This window comes from Helianthus annuus, chromosome 11 (assembly GCF_002127325.2).
Source record: "Helianthus annuus cultivar XRQ/B chromosome 11, HanXRQr2.0-SUNRISE, whole genome shotgun sequence".
NCBI lineage: Eukaryota > Viridiplantae > Streptophyta > Magnoliopsida > Asterales > Asteraceae > Helianthus > Helianthus annuus.
Genome location: NC_035443.2, coordinates 123339975 through 123356966, shown reverse-complemented (window position 1 = coordinate 123356966; position 16992 = coordinate 123339975). Strand labels below are relative to the sequence as shown.

At 36.6% G+C, this 16992-nt stretch overlaps 1 long non-coding RNA gene across 1 annotated transcript; it reads right to left on the bottom strand.

The window, feature by feature from the left end:
* Positions 1 to 9694: 9694 nt before the first annotated feature.
* Positions 9695 to 11201, bottom strand: LOC110892003. Its single transcript, XR_002565752.2, has 3 exons — positions 11041 to 11201; positions 10802 to 10969; positions 9695 to 10732 (listed from the first exon to the last, which is right to left on the bottom strand). It is a non-coding gene; the product is annotated as an uncharacterized LOC110892003 (long non-coding RNA).
* Between the last annotated feature and the right edge of the window lie 5791 nt (positions 11202 to 16992).

The window sequence follows — 16992 nt, the reverse complement described above, 5'->3', positions numbered from 1 at the left end:
CCCAGTGAAGTCCCGGGGTTTGCATGAAACAAAGTATTTATATGTACAGGACTTGGCACGTGGTGCATTATCAAACACTATTCTCTTGGATGGAACACTGTTTTGGTTTGAAGAGTGTTGATCATCATCTTTCTTTGGTTCTTCTTTCTTAGGCTTAGGTTGGGTAGAAGGTGGCTTGCTGTGAGCCTCAGAATGAGTCTTAGGCTTGGAATGCGGTGATGATAGGGTCCTACTTCGAGTCCCACTAGATTCACTATACTGCCGATCCATAGCCCTTGTAACAACATTATCAACTAGTGCTTGCAGTTCGGCACCAGTCATCTGTATCCTAGCATTCTCATGGTTTTCTATCGGATGACTGTTTACTTCATCCGACCCGGCCATGCAGCTTAAATTGCTACATATAAGAAAATAATGGGCAAGGTTTATTTAGAAGCTTTTACAGTATTTTATGAATTATTAACCATGGTTTTAATAGCCATTTTGGGTTAATTTGCTAATTATTTATATATTCAGGACCTTTATTACAATCCTATATTTTAATTTAGTAATGGCACAAAAAGCCTAGTCATACAGACAGATTTAATTTATAAACCAAGATTTTTACAGAATCAAGGTATTTAAGGTTTGAATCAAAGTTCATTACCTTTTTCTAGACAGGGAGTTATAGGCCACTACTGTCTTTAGTCCCAAGGACATTAATTTTAGCCCGTAGGCACTTCATCGTTAAGAGATGGTTATATAATTAATGGAATTTAAAATATCCCAACTAAAAGATGACCTATGTGATTTTATCGCATCACAGTTTGTCATGAAGGTTAACATTCTTTCAGATGTTAACAAGAATTGGAATCTTTTATGTAGGTTCTACCATCTTGGCCATGATTGCAATGACATATAGACTAGGTTTTACCTTTAAGATTCTTTTAATAATTAACGCAGAATAGTCCTAAATTGAGATGTTAATGTGGATCTGAATATAATTATGGAACTACCATATTGGCCCTGTCTTATGATGACACATGGCTAGGTCTTGTCCTTTTTAGATTTTGCCATTTTAGTATAACGGTAGATATTTTTTAAAGAGGAATGTTATTTTCATTTATTTTATGTTTTATGATCATGCACATAATTAATAACAAACAAAATGAAAATTTAAATTAAACCATCTCATTAATAATTTAAACAAGTACAACTTTTGCCCTAAACGGGACTTTTACAAAATAACATGCCCTCGCAGGGGCGAAACAAATAAACATGCCCACGCAGGGGTCTACAGAAAGACATGCCCACGCAGGGGCAGAGTACAAAAAGACAAGCCCACGCAGGGGCTGAGTACTGAAACAAAAGTCCACGCAGGGACTTGATTACAACTAAATAAAATAAATAAACAAAGGTCTTTAATGACCCCTTCTTTTGTACTTCCCCTTGATTAGTTCTGATAACCCCTTGAAGAAGTCTCGAGTGTTACTGCACTCCGTTTGAATATCCCGTTCACATCTGTCCAATCTATCGAGGACCTCTTGCTGGATTTCCGGCGGGATCAGTTGCGGTTGCGGCGGCTGGTGATGCAGTAGTTGAGGAGGCGGCGGGTGCTGGTACACATAAGGTGGGTACCCAGTGGTCCAAGGACCACCATAGGGCCCTTCAGGGTGATGAGCATTGTAGTCCCACGCCTCCTGGTACAGGTCCATATTGGCATAGTTGTAGCTGTTGTGGCTCGGTAGCTCGAACGGGTTATATGCCGCTGAACCGGCATATGCAGGGATTGGGTTATCAAAACCCAATGGTGGCGCCACAGGCGCAGAGTTTGCCTCTGAGACGGGGTTTGATGGTCCCCCCATCTGCGGGTCTTCTTCTTGGAGTGGCGGGTAGTGACTGCCACTTGAGGGTTGAGGAGTGCTAATGCGGACTCCTCCTCGCACGGACATTCGTGCGTTTGATCTTCTCCGCCTCGGTGGCTCCGGAGGCGGTTGCACAACTGGTGGTGGTGGTGGCGGAGTAACTGCCACGAATCGAGAATCCTCGGAAGGATCCTGCTGCTGCTGCTGCTGGTGGTGGTACGGAGACGAGTGCTCCGAGGGTGTAAAATACCACTCAAACTGGTTGAACCTCGCCTGGTAGCTATCCGGACCACGGTAAGGTGATCCATGAAACGAGGACCCATCAGAGATCTCGATGGGATGGTTCGGGGTTCCGGTTGCAGGTTCGACGGGATCTGTGTCCTCGTCCATGTCGTTGTCACCCGCAAAGTGATCTTCGGGTCCTAGTGGGTTGAAGCCCGCGGGTTCTTGGATGTAGTTAGCCGGGTTGAACCGGCTTTGAAAAGCGGGAGTGGGGTCGCCGAAAGAATGGTGCGAATTTGATCGCTGAAGAGGTATGAAAGAAGGTTGGGGGTTGTTGGGCTCATTTTCAGACTGTGGCCCAAAGGAATGAAAGTAGGATGGTGAGGAGCTTAGGGAGACTGATCGCCTCCCGGGTTCGATATATGTCCTCCAGGGCTCCTGGGGACTTGTGCTCATAGTGATTGAGGGTGTACGCCGGTGAGAAGGCCCGGCTTCGTGTTCATGGCCCGTCACTGGGGCCTTGCCTCTTCCTCCTCTGTGTCGTGGCGGCATCTTTAAACCTGTTAACATAAATAAAGATAACAAACAAGAATATATAACCAAAGACAAAAATAAAAAAAAAACCGAATTTGTCCTATGTTCTTTGTCTAGACTCGGAACTCGAGGAATGTGCAATTGTGTAACTGAGATTAAACACAAAAGGCTAGTGTTTAATTCACTCAGTGTTGGCTCTGATACCAACCTGTCACACCTCGATATTTCCACGTATTACCGGTGGGCCCGGTAGGGAGTATCGTGACGTAGTTGATATCGTCATAGTCAAACAACACAATATTTAAATGCACAGCGGAAGCAAAAGATAGATTTATTTCAACCAAACAAAATTGTAATATTTAAGTATCACAAAGTAGTTGAAACAGATTCACAGGCGGATCAAAATAAATAGGAAACTTGTTCAACAGATTTAAACGCATCCAAGCTTGCGAGACTCTTATTGATGCTAAGGAGAGGCCAGCCTATTACGAGTAGTACCTGCACTTAGCCTTTTTGGGAAAATACGTCAGTTTACACTGGTAAATACAATTTAACTGACTCATTTTGAAAAGGTTTAAAATTGATTTGAATGCACATGGCACAAAAAGATTTTTATAACTTGGGATAATTATTTGAATATAAACTTGTAAAAGATTTACATGTTTCTTATGCATTCAGTAGCCCGGGTTGACACCGGGTTAAAGAACAATAGACACACCACATGGTATAGTCCCGCAGTGGTTAAACCCAAAACCGGCGGTTGTACCTTAATACTTATTTATGCACTAACGGGTGTACGCCTACACCCGCATGCTTAGGTCGTGGCCATTTCGTAAAATGATGCCAAGGATATCCGGGACATGGTCATTAACCCCCCAAATGCTTTAAGCAAACAAAACAATTTTAATGGGTCATTTCAATGATTTAACCTTCATTTGATTAAAGATTCAATGCCCAACCAAGCGGTATTTTATATACCGTACCCCAAGCCCGTATAGGGAAAATAAGGAGTAAAATGCACGGATAGTCCCTGTGTTTTTGCAAAATAACACCTATAGTCCCCAACTTTTGAAAATTACACCGGTGCTCCCTGTGGTTTGATAGTTTGTTACTCGGATAGTCCCTGGAGTGGATGTCCGTTAGTTTTATCAGTTAAGTCCATGTGAAATTACTTTTTTACCCCTCTCTTTAAGAAAAATAAAAAAGCTTGGTCATCTTCTCTGGCTCGGGTCATCTTCCCCGACAAAAAAAAAAATCAGTTTTGTTTCTATCAATTTCAAATGTTTTTCTAGTCAAGATATCCACCACCAACCACCTATGAATGGTATAGAGATGCTACGAACAGTGATCTTTGATTGATAAATCTACCACCACAAAACTACAAATTCAAGCAAATCTGTCAATTTTGAGGAAAAAGAAAGAACACCATACTCGATTTTGTGTACGGATGAACCAACTAGTACAAAGTTACCGAAAGAAACAAAATTGAAATATTTGCCGGAAATGAAGAGCTCGCCGGAGAATATGACCGGAGTCGGACTCTTGAGCTGCTTCACCTCCGCTGATTGGGAGACAGAAAATGGCGAAACCTTGTATGGCCTCTTCCTCCTCTCCAACTCTCGCTGAGATCGCCTCCTTTTCCGGCTATGAATTTGTCGTCGTCAACATGGAACCTAGATCGCCACCCTTTAAAAATAGGCCTAATCACCTAATCAGAGAGATAAAGACGGAAATATGATGTTGGTCGGAAGGGTTTCGCCGGCGGCAACTGTGTCTTTTCTGATTTCGGCGAGTTCTTTTCTGATTTCAGTGAGTTCTTATTGAAGGGGCTAGTCTAATCTTGTGTTACATTGGTGATGGAGATGGTAGGTGTATGAGGTGGCGGTGGGGTTGGTTATTGACATAGTGGTTTTGGAGATGGTAGGTGGAGAAACTTTTATTTTAAAGAGAGGGGTAAATATGTAATTTCACAACCACTTAACGGAGAAAACTAACGGATATCCACTCCAGGGATTATCCGAGTAACAAACTGTCAAACCACAGGGAGCAACGGTGTAATTTCCAAAAGTTAGGGACTATAGGTGTTACTTTACAAAACCACAGGGACTATCCGTGCATTTTACTCGAAAATAAGTTAAAAGTATTTACCTGAGCAAGTATAGTCACAATAAGCAAGTGCAAATAGCTTTTACCGGGTCTCCTATTCTGGAAAGAAGGTTTATAATAACCTATTAGAATCCTAATGGGTCTTTATTTTAGCCTAAGCTTAGACCAGTTAGTTTTAAAGAAAGATTCGGTTCAACGCGTGATAAAGCGAAGACCGGTTTAGAATGTGGTTTTGACCCGACAAGCTTGCATGCTTGTTTAATATGGGTAACTTAAACACATTCTGGATTTTGAGACAAAAATGATATGGTTTGACCCGCTTCGGCTAATATATGTAAACTAGTTACATAAGCCGACCCGAACGTGAAAAGTGCGTAACGAGTAACCATATAAATCATATACAAGTTTCCTAAGTTAATATGCCATAAATATGTTGTGACATCAGTAAGATATCTTCTATTATGCCCCAAATGATTTTTAACCCAAACTATGCCCCGTAAGGGCATTTTGGTCATTTAAAAGGTTATAAAAGAGTTCAAATAGTAATCTGAGTTACATGTCTGATTTATTTAGTAAATATACTTAATTTAATAAGTTATAACAGTAGGGTATCATATATATGTGAAATTTATTAATTATAACCATACTATGCACCGTAGGGGCATTTTGGTACATAAGCCAAAAAGGTCAAAACTGGAAATCTGAGTTTAAAAATTTTGCTTACTGTTAAAATATAAAAATTTACGGAATATATCAGTAGGCATCAACCCTTATATATAAACTAGTTTTGATACATACTATGCGTTAAAAACGCTTAAAAAGGCGATTTGGAGCCATTTCCGGGTTTTGTATAGAAAGCTGATATTTTTAATATTCCAGAAAGCTCAAAATATTTTATTTAGAGTTAATAGCCAAAATGGTCCCTGAGGTTTGCTCACTTTTGCCACTTTAGTCCAAAATCCAAAATTTTTAAATCTGGGTCCCTGAGGTTTGCATTTTATTGCCATTTTGGTCCAAATCTCAAATCAGGCCAGATTTCTAAAAAAACCCTGGTTTTTTTCCTTTTCCTCATGGGCATTTTGGTCATTTGTCTATAAACCCTGCTCTCTCTCCCTCTATAAACTCTGCCCTCCTTTCCTCTCCATTAACACCACCATTGCACCACCACCATCCCCATCGCACCACCACTACACCACCACCATCCCCACCACACCACCACTAAACCACCACCCCTGTCTCTCTCTCTCTCTCTAAACAACCCTCTGTCTCTCTCTCTCTCTCTTCTCTCACCCAGCGAAAGTACAGATCGAAGAAAACCGGAAGGTTAAACCACAAACACCACTCCACAACAAACGGCTAACCCTAGCCGCCGTCGTGCAACTAGAACCCAGCCGCATAAACCAGTAGCCGTGCAAACCAAAACCCAGTCGCATAACCGCCGTCTACACAACCCATTCAAAACCTGCAAACAGCTAACCCTAGTCGTAGTGCAAAGCAGAACCCTCGCCGCTCCTAACTTGAACCAGATCTAAACTCGAATCTGCCAAGGTTAACCACCGTCATTCCTGTGTTTCGACGAAACCTAGCGGCGACTAGGGTTTCCAATCACGGATCTCTGTAGAATTATTCAGATCTACTGGGGATGATTGGTGTTAATGGTGGTAGTGGTGGATTATGGTGGCTGTAAGAGTGTGTGTGTGTGAGAGAGATAGAGAGAGGGAGAAAGAGAGAGTTGTGGCGGCGGATTACGGTGGCGGCGGATTATGGTGGTGCTAATGGTGGTGGTGGGTGATGTTTTAGGGTGAGAACTTGTGTCTGTACATATATGATGATTGAGAGAGAGAGAGTGTGTAATTAATAATTAGTTATAATAAAAGTATAATGACCAAAATGCCCCTGAGGAAAAGGACAAAAACTAGGTTTTTTTAGAAATCTGACCTGATTTGAGATTTGGACCAAAATGGCAATAAAATGCAAACCTCAGGGACTTAGATTTAAAAATTTTGGATTTTGGACTAAAGTGGCAAAAGTGAGCAAACCTCAGGGACCATTTTGGCTATTAACTCTTTTATTTAACATATTAGATCAGAAGTAAAAGCTTTGGTATCAAAAGGATTTGTAAAACTCATTTTATAGCCCGAAAGGGCAAAACCGGCAATAACCGTAATAAGCTTAGAACTCTAAGTTATGCTCAGCCTAAAAATAAATAAAAATCCTCAAAAATCCCAAAATATTATTTTATATCAGTAGGTAAAAAGTTTGATATCAAAAATTGGGTTTAGATATGTTATATGCTAATTATGCCATTAAATTACTAAAAAGTTTCTTATTTACGCTAATGAGCATAACTCCTATTCTAGACCTCAAACTGATATCAAATTTTGGGTACAAGTTTATAAATCAGTAGTGAAGGTTCCTACTCTTTTACTTTTTCAAAAATCACATTTTAAGGTGAAAAGGGCATAATAGTCGATATTTAAGCAATTAACGGAAACTTGTATAATAATTGGACAACTAATGAACCGAGCCGTATAATCACAGAGGGTTATACTAACATGTAACTAGGTCCAAAAGAAGCTCTAAGGCAATCCTAAACTAGGTTTAAACGGGTCAGAACTGAAAGTCAAAGTATAAGTCAAACTATGCGACTTTCGGTTCCGAACCGGACCTAAACTGAAAATTATCGGGGTGAACATGTTTAGACATGTTCTTACATTAATTACCAAGTTATATTAATGATAAAACAGGTTGCATGGATCCTACATTGCTAATTATGCATTAACTTGAAATAAAGCTTTCTGTTGACTTTTTAAAATCAAGTTTGACCCGACAATTGACCTAATTAGAGTGGGAATCAGAGGGTACCCTTTAACGGTTTGTTACCCACATAATTACCTACTCATAGGTATTTTTCATTCGAGATTTGACTGCATAATTATTGATTAATCTCGAAGTCAAACCTTAATTACGATGGTTTGACTTTTAGCTAATTAACTAAGCTAAACTGAATTAGGAATGGTTAAGGACACTTACAAAGGTCCTAAGAATGATTAGGGATCTTAAGAAGACTTGTTGCTGATCAGAGAAGCTCCAGAGAAGTCTTGAATAATTTTCCAAGTGAGCAAGTGAGAATGTTGCAACTTGGTTCCTTTATATAGTGAACAAAATGTCACAAGATTGTCCCACCTAAGTCTATGAATGTTGCCAGATGAGTCCAGGTGCCCTCTATGATGCCAAAACCAGTTGCAAGATCCCTGTATTCGAAAACCACCTATTTAAGGCGGTGCAACCTGCTGAACAGGCAGCTGTCCTAATTCTGCTGCCAGCGTTAGCCTTACGGACCGTAAGCCAAAGCTCTTGCGGACCGTAAGAACCTCTTGCGGTCCGTATGCTCAAGCGGATGCATTCCGTAACCGACCCTGGCTTATATCGCCCAGTTCCATCTTTACGGACCGTAAGCCCTTGGCTTTGCGGTCCGTATCCGATGACCAGAATCCAAAAATTTGTAAACTTCCAAGCTTTGACCATGCATTCCTTACAAGTCCGAATCTTGTGCTTTCCTTTTCAGTAGAGGGACCATGTGCTCAGACCTTGCATGCTTTGCATGCTCTTACACATTTTGGTTCTTTGTGTTGAATGCCTCAAGTGCCAACATTTTCGAGAACTCACATTGGATCCAACTCTTGAGTTATAAATAATTTGTTATCTAGGATGACAAGATTTATTTGCATAATTTAGATGTTGATTAAATATATCATGGTTAGGGAATTATTAGTAGGTCGCTCAGAGGTATAAATTAACATGTCGACGCTTTTAAATCCTACCGTACATTTTTATCTGGATTCGTTTTCATAACACGTTTGTATCACATGACACGTGTCTTTATTTTATTGGGTATGAATTTACGAGGTGTTACAAGATCCTAAACAGTTTCTGTGTTTGATGATGAAGACGATTGTGAATGTTCTTATGCGACGTTTCAGATAGGAGAGAGAGAGGTACACTTATTTGCAAAAGTGGGGGACCAACAGATAAGTTCGGAGATATGGTGGGTATCCAAATAGCACTTTTACTATATTACCCCTATTCTTATAACGATAATAATTAAATATAAGGTTTTTAATGGTAATCAACACTAACCATTGATCTAAAAGTTGGATGACTCAAATCTGTTCTTATAGTCCTCACAGAATGTGCTGTTTGTACAGGATCTCAACCCTTTCGCTATAATATCTTAAGAACTTTAGATTGGATTATAAAGTTCATTTCATCCTTGTTAATGAAAAAGAAAGTAAGATGCTAGACGCACTATGTGAACTTACTTTAACCTATATTTTTAAGGGTAAAATGTATAACTCGCAATAAAAATCTGAATATATTAGAAAATTATAAAAAAAAAAGATGTAAGAATTAATATCTGAAATAAAAAAAGACATAGAAGAATTAATATATGAAAAACAAGAGTCGAGGCTCGAGATTCTGTACACAGAAAGTAAGAAAGAATAATATGGTATCTTTTGTCATTGTCAAACTCAATTATTCCCAACTCCATCTCTCCGCTTTGGCCTTTCAAAAGCAATTTATTTTACATAATAATTTAGATAAACCTTATTGTTTTTTTAACCGCATAAATTACATAAAATCCGTCTTTGACAAAACCTGACATTTGACTTCAAGGGGAGCAACACCTTAGTTCTGATAAATTTGTTAATTGGACCCGACCCCCAAACCCAGATAAACTTTATTGTCAACTAAATTTTTTGAAATGATTATTTTCCAATTTTCTTTTTCCACAGTTGTAAATGCAAACATAAATAAGTATACACAATCGGATTGTTACACAAGAGAAAATCTTTGTTATGCCAAAAATGTCTTGGCATATTTTAATAGTAGAATTGATACACAAGAGACAATCTTTGTTATGTTATATACAATACATAAACAGTGAAAACTTGGCAAACAAGATAACATAATGAGAAGCATCAAGGAGCTAAATAAAAATGTTTATTTTATACATAATATGCTTGTTTATACATATGATTCACATAAAACAATATCTTACGAAAAAAGATCAAGAGATTCTATTTCAACATAGTCACGGGAAACCCATGTATTGCTAAAGGATCACAAGAGAGGTTACATCTTCTTACAAGTAGATTTTACCATATCATAACAATAGAAGTTTAAAAAAAAACATGATGTTTTTATATAATAATAATACTTTATGATACTGTGACAGTAAGGTTAAGTAGACTTTTACTATATAAGGGTGGTTTGATTGGGGAACCCCAAAAAATTGAGCAACCGGCTAAAAAAAACTTCAATTGAACTCATTCAAGTGGCGTAGGAACCGGCTCGTCGAACCCTAAAATCCTAAACCCCAAAGCTAAATCCTAAATGCTAAAGCTAAACCCTAAACTCTAATGCTAACTCCTAAAGTTAAACCTTAAAAGCTAAACTTTAACCAATTAAAGCTAAACCCTAAATAAATATACATAGGGTTCGACAAGATGGTTCCAACACCTCTGAAATAAGTTTAATCGTAGTTCGTTTGAGTTGGTTCCCCACTTTTAAGAGTCCCCCATAAACCTCAACCTTCCCATCTATGGTAGTAATAGAAATTAAAGAGATTTTAGCAATATGAATATATTGTATACTTATTATTTATACTTTAAGTTTAATGTGAATCATAAAAATAATTTATTTTGAGTACATTTATATAGTGTTAAATTTAGTAAATAATATCATAATCAGAAATAATAATTTCTTATATGTGAAGATTATTTGATTTAGATAATTTTTTGTATTTTTAACGCCAACCCGTTTAACCCATTTTTATAACCCACCAACCCGATTAACACATTTACAACTTGATCACTACCCGCCAACCCATTTGACACGTTTAGGTAAATGGATCGTGGAGTGTGTGCGGATTACGTGCCATGTAAAGTGAAAATTCAAAACATGAAACGCAAACCTTGGATATGAATCCATCAAAACTTGCCCGGCTTGTGCATTTACCTGATCTGTGAACCAAATTAGCAGGTTTTCTTTACGAAGCTTTTAAATGAAAGTTCAAAAACAAGTGATCTTACCAGAGTGCATGTAGCAGGTAGCGAAGAACACGAACACGAGCTGACGGCTCACCTCTGGAGCCTGGAGAAAGAACACGAACACGAGCTACTTTCATTTGAGACAATCTGCCTACGCTTGGAAAATTCAATACAGTCTTTTGCCTTCATATTAACCAGCCTTTTTATAGTCTGAAAATTCAATTAAACAACACTCACTTTATATTATAATAGAGTAAATAATTAACCACACAACTACTTACTTTTTAGTTTTTATCTTCTTGGCAACAAAGTTAAGATCCTGATCAAATTGAAGTTCCGTAAATGCCCCCCACGAAGACAAAAAAACAGCCATAAAAACACTAAATCATAAGTAACATTTTTTCATACAAAAATTGGAGGCAATCGATAAAAAAATATATATAAAGCACCTTTCGGAGCATCTTTTTAGGAAATGAACCTTTCAGTTCCATGTGAATAACAAAACTTTCCCGGTATAAAGCTCAAAGAAACAGCAACCACATATCAATAGGATGATCATAAGTCAACCGTTAAACCGCATAATACAATGTTGAGTAAATTACTGTTTTGGCCCCTGTGGTTTAGCCAGTTTAACCATTTCAGCCCAAAAAGGAATCTTTTAACATATCAGATCCGTAGTTGCATTTGTTAACGGTTTTGTCCCCTGATACTAATTTGTTACTTTTTTGCAGTTAAGTGTAAGAGTAATTGTTACCCTATGTGTGTGACCATAGATAGAAATCTAACTGTACATGTAAAGTCTAGTGTCTTGAGTCTGTAAAATACCGGACAGAGGTTTCGCTAGGTTTCACTAGGTGTCGTTAGGTAATGTTAGGTCAGTATACGGTATGACATGATACGAAGGGAGCGGATCTGAACAAGAATGATGTCATCATTCTTATTGATGACGTCATTCATATGACATCATCAAACAAGAAATGGCATGCATTGGATTTTGATTTTGTACGTAATGCATGCACACATAAAACATGGTTCCGCTTGAAAAGGCTTACAAGATGGTTCCGCTTGAAAAGGATTAAAACATGACTTCGCTTGAAATGCAAGCATTGACCAAACTATATAACTCAGGTGATCTCATTCAAATGGAATCAGAAGTGGAGAAGAGAGCAATCGGAAGAGAACTTATTTCGCTTGAACAGAACTTCTACAAGTTCATCAGATCTTCATCAAGAACACTTCGATTACGTCACGTTGATTAGATCTCGAGTGTTCGTTGTATAGATTGAGTCGAAACTCTGTCCGGTTGTCGTCGTTATGTAGTAAACGTTGTTTAATTACGTATTCGCGCACGATTACGGTCCGATTTAACGGATTCCGCACGTTAAATCGAATCCACCGCAGATCTAGTGATCGTTTACGATCCGATCCTGAACTCACAAGTGGTATCAGAGCCAAATCCAGCTTTCATGAGGAATGATGATTACCACAAAGCCAGACAATGCAATGATTTAAGCGTTTGGTGTGAAAGTGGTGAATGGTACGATAACAAAGTGTGTTACACTTGTGGTTTTCAAGGAAGCATTGCTGTTAACTGCCAGAGTCAGATGTTTGAGACAAGAAGATGCTATAATTGCCAAATCAAAGGACATATTTCCAGAGATTGCCCAATGAGATCAATGGAAAGATCGAGGGCTGAATCTCAGAAAGTAGGGAAGAAAAAATCAGTCAAAGTCGATGAAAATCCCAGAGCACAGAAACAACAAGAAGTGAAAGAACCGAAAGTGAAACTTTCACAAGGGCAAAACGACAGACTGAGAAAGAAAAGGAAGAAAGCACGAGAGTATCTCGAAAGGATTTTGTCCTCGGGTATAACGGTTAATTCAGATAAAAGTTCTGATGAATCGCTTCACTCAACAAAGAATGACAATTCAAGCAAAACGAATTCATCAGATACAAATCTGAGGACAGAATGGAGTGTTAAGAAAGAAAAAGTTCCTGGCAATGAATTTGTTTCTTCGGAAGCAAAGGAGCCACGTGTTGGCGATGAATCTGACTTGTCAAAGTCAGATGAGCCACGTTCTGGCAATGAATCTGATTTGTCAAAATCAGAGGAGCCACCAGTTGAACTAAAAGGAGAAAATTCAGTTTCGCCAATGGATGATATCAACTTTCCACCATTGCGGACTGAAAATTTTAAACAAAAAATTGGTAAGGTGAAAATTTCGAATCAATTCTATTCTGAAAAGAAAGGATTTGATGTCGAAAAGGCGTTCAATGAAAAAGTGAAAAAAATTCTTGGAAAAATGGTTGAGGGAAAGGTTAAAGGGGTTAAAGAATTTTATGAAACAAAAAGGAGTGTTCAAACCCCAAGTGAAAATAACTCAAATACACCCAAGGACCGTCAGGCTTGGGTAAATCTCTTTAACTGAAAAACCTGACTTGCCGGAACTCCCAGGTTGGTAATTGGGGAGTAGGAATCGGCATCTTTCTTGAGAAATTCACAGGTTGGTAACTGTGATATTTCGACTTACAAGTGGTTAATCAAGGATATTAAGTTGTACTTGATTTAACTATCTTACAAGTGGTATGATTATTAGAAATTGTTTTTGTGATAAACCTACAAATGGTTGAAAACAATGTGATGATAAAACCCCGAGTTTGTGAAACGACACACAAAACTAATTTTCCGGAACCATTTTGATTAAAACAAACTTAAGTGTTTTGAAATCATAATGGGAAAATAGTTTGTTGTCACGGGGAGTTCTGATTGTTTAAGCCAATTGGATGGCGAATTGAGGCAATTCTCATCAGTTTGTCACTTTGTTTGTATAGTTTACTGCTTTATTTTTCAAATTTTCCCAGAAAATCAAAATTGAAATATATTTTGATTTTAGGGGGAGAAAAATTTTAAAAAAATTAGAAAATTTGAAAAATTCAAAACATTGAAAAAATCAAAAATGAGTTTTGTTGAGAAAAAGAGAAAATGATAGTACATCAGTGGACTATCACAGCACGCTAAAGAATTGAAATGTAAAATGAGATAAACGGTCTCACTAAAGATGTGACGATAGGCTCAGCTAGACTAGTAGATTTGCGATAACGATACAAACTTAAATGAAAAAGCCTAGTTCTAGTGGGAAACGCGGTTGAAAGCATAGTACTTAGTTTTGTCCTTCTTGATTGTGTACCTACTCAGTAATCGCTGAATGCTAAAAAAAAACATAAAAACCGGTCAGTTTATGAACTTTCACAACTTGCTGAAAAAGTCGCTGTGATTGTGCATTTTATTTTGCAAAGATTTAAACTTGTCTTATTTCTTTATTTTGTTTAAGCGTTGGACATCCTCTGCGTATACGTGAGTATCGACCTGGATGTTATTGCCTAAACGTTCTGCTTTATTTTCTTTGGTGTTTCGTTTAAGCTTTGGATCACCTCTGCGTATATGGGAGTATCGACCTGGTGGTTAAAGCCTAAACAATTTCAACTTGTTTTATTTTCTTATTTTGTTTAAACATTGGACTTTCTCTGCGTATACGGAAGTATCGACCTGATTGTTAATGTTTAAACATTCTGCGTTGTTTTCGCACATATCACAGTTGATGAAAGTTTAAAGGCATTACTTGAGTTAGTGTATTGCATGATGAGGGGATATGCTGAGATCGTGGGGTCCATAAGAATTTAGTGCAAAATTAATATACCTTAACGTATAGGTAAGCATTTCGAAAGTTTTTAGATTGAGCTTAAGAGGAAAATTATATTGTCAATCAACGTGAATCATTTAGAACTTCAAATGTCTAAAAGCTTAACGGTGCTTGTGATGTGTGTCAAAAACTGATATGATCCTCTTACACAAATTCACAAAAATATGTCTGCATATAGTTTATTTCCCAAAATCCAAAAAGATTTTAGTGTGTTTTAGCATAAAATTTTGAAAAATTCAAAAAGATTTTCGACAACTAATGTTGGAGAGTTGATATTCAAAATTCCAAGTGCTAAACATGATGAACAACAGGGTTGGGAGAGTGTGTTTGTAATGAAAAGTGAAGATAAAATTTGAGAATGTTTTAATTAATTTCTACACAAAACGTAAAGATTTCGATTTTAATTTCTTGGTAGAGAATGTGCAGGAAGCTAAATGTAAGGAGGAGCAAGATTGAACGTCAAATCTTAGAATTTCGGGGCATCATTCAAGGGGGAGACTGTGATTTCACTTGAAGATGTTATCCAAGGCAGTTCAAGACTAAACATCACATATTTCTAGCTATGTCCAAGGGGGAGATTGTTAGTGCACTATGTGTGTGGCCATAGATAGAAATCTAACTGTACATGTAAAGTCTAGTGTCTTGAGTCTGTAAAATACCGGACAAAGGTTTCGCTAGGTTTCACTAGGTGTCGTTAGGTAATGTTAGGTCAGTATACGGTATGACACGATACGAAGGGAGCGGATCTGAACAAGAATGATGTCATCATTCTTATTGATGACATCATTCATATAACATCATCAAACAAGAAATGGCATGCACTGGATTTTGATTTTGTACGTAATGCATGCACACATAAAACATGGTTCCGCTTGAAAAGGCTTACAAGATGGTTCGGCTTGAAAAGGCTTACAAGATCGTTCCGCTTGAAAAGGATTAAAACATGATTTCGCTTGAAATGCAAGCATTGACCAAACTATATAATCAGGTGATCTCATTCAAACGGAATCAGAAGTGGAGAAGAGAGCAATCGGAAGAGAACTTATTTCGCTTGAACAGAACTTCTACAAGTTCATCAGATCTTCGTTAAGAACACTTCGATTACGTCACGTTGATTAGATCTCGAGTGTTCGTTGTATAGATTGAGTCGAAACTCTGTTCGATTGTCGTCGTTATGTAGTAAACGTTGTTTAATTACGTATTCGCGCACGATTACGGTTCGATTTAACGGATTCCGCACGTTAAATCGAATCCACCGCAGATCTAGTGATCGTTTACGATCCGATCCTGAACTCACAGTAATTAGGTCATTTTATATCTTAGGGGCTATTTTTGATAATTACAAAGTTCTTTTAATATTTAAAAGATTATTAATGCAATTACTCAAGTTTTTTTTTATTATTTCGTTATTTTCACGATTATTATTTAACATAATAAGTTTTAAATATACAAATAAATATGTATTTTTATTAACCGTTTGTTTTTATAAAAGCTATTTTAAAAAATTATTTGCTTTTTACATATTGTTTAAACCATCTTCATTTTTAATTTTTTTTTCCTTTAAAACCATTTGTTTATTAAAATCGTTTTTTAAAGTCGTTTGTCTTTTTAAACACTTAATTTTATACCATTCTTTATAAAATCATTTATTTTTTAAACATTTTTAAACAACTCACTTTTTTAAGTTGTTCATTTTTTAAAATTTTACAAAAAGACATGTATAATAAACAAAAGAAATGTAAGATTTGGAAAAAAAAAAAAAAGAAACATTCTAATAAAAAGTTTGCAAAAGATCGTTCATTTTTCAAACTTTTTTTAGAATGGTTTATTTCTTTTTTCAAATCTTTCATTTCTTTGGACCGTTTGTTTATCCAAAATTCGTTATTTTTTAACCTTTCGTTTATTAAATTCTTGCGTTTTTTTGTACCTTACACTTGTTAACTTATTTTCTTTAAGCTTTTGTTTTTTATAAACGTCCTTTTTTAATCTTCGTTTTTTAAACTACTTGTTCGTTTAAAATTGATCATTTTTAAATTTCCTATGATAATTGAAATCGTTCAGTTTCTGAAGTTCTTTTTCCCTAACAGCTATAAGTAAACTGGATATAAAGTTTCAAAAATGAACGATTTCAAAAACGGTTTTAAAAGGAACGGTTTAAAAAGAAACACTTTTAAAAATTAACGACTTAAAAAAACAAATTGTTTAAAAAAGTTAAAAATGATTTTAAAAAAGAACGGTGCAAAATGAATCGTTTAAAAAACTTTAAAAAACAAACAAAGAACGATTTGAATTAACAAGCGGTTTAAAAATAAGTAATTTTAAAAACGATAAATGGTTTAAAAAGGTTAAAAAAACAAATAATTTTAAAAAATGGCGTTTATAAAAACAAACGCTTAATGAAAATACATATTTATGTGTATATATAAAAAATATTTTGTTAAATAATAATCATGAAAATAACGAAATAATAAAAAAAAGCTTTGAATAATTGCACTAATAATCTCTTAAATATTAAAAGAACTTTGTAATTAC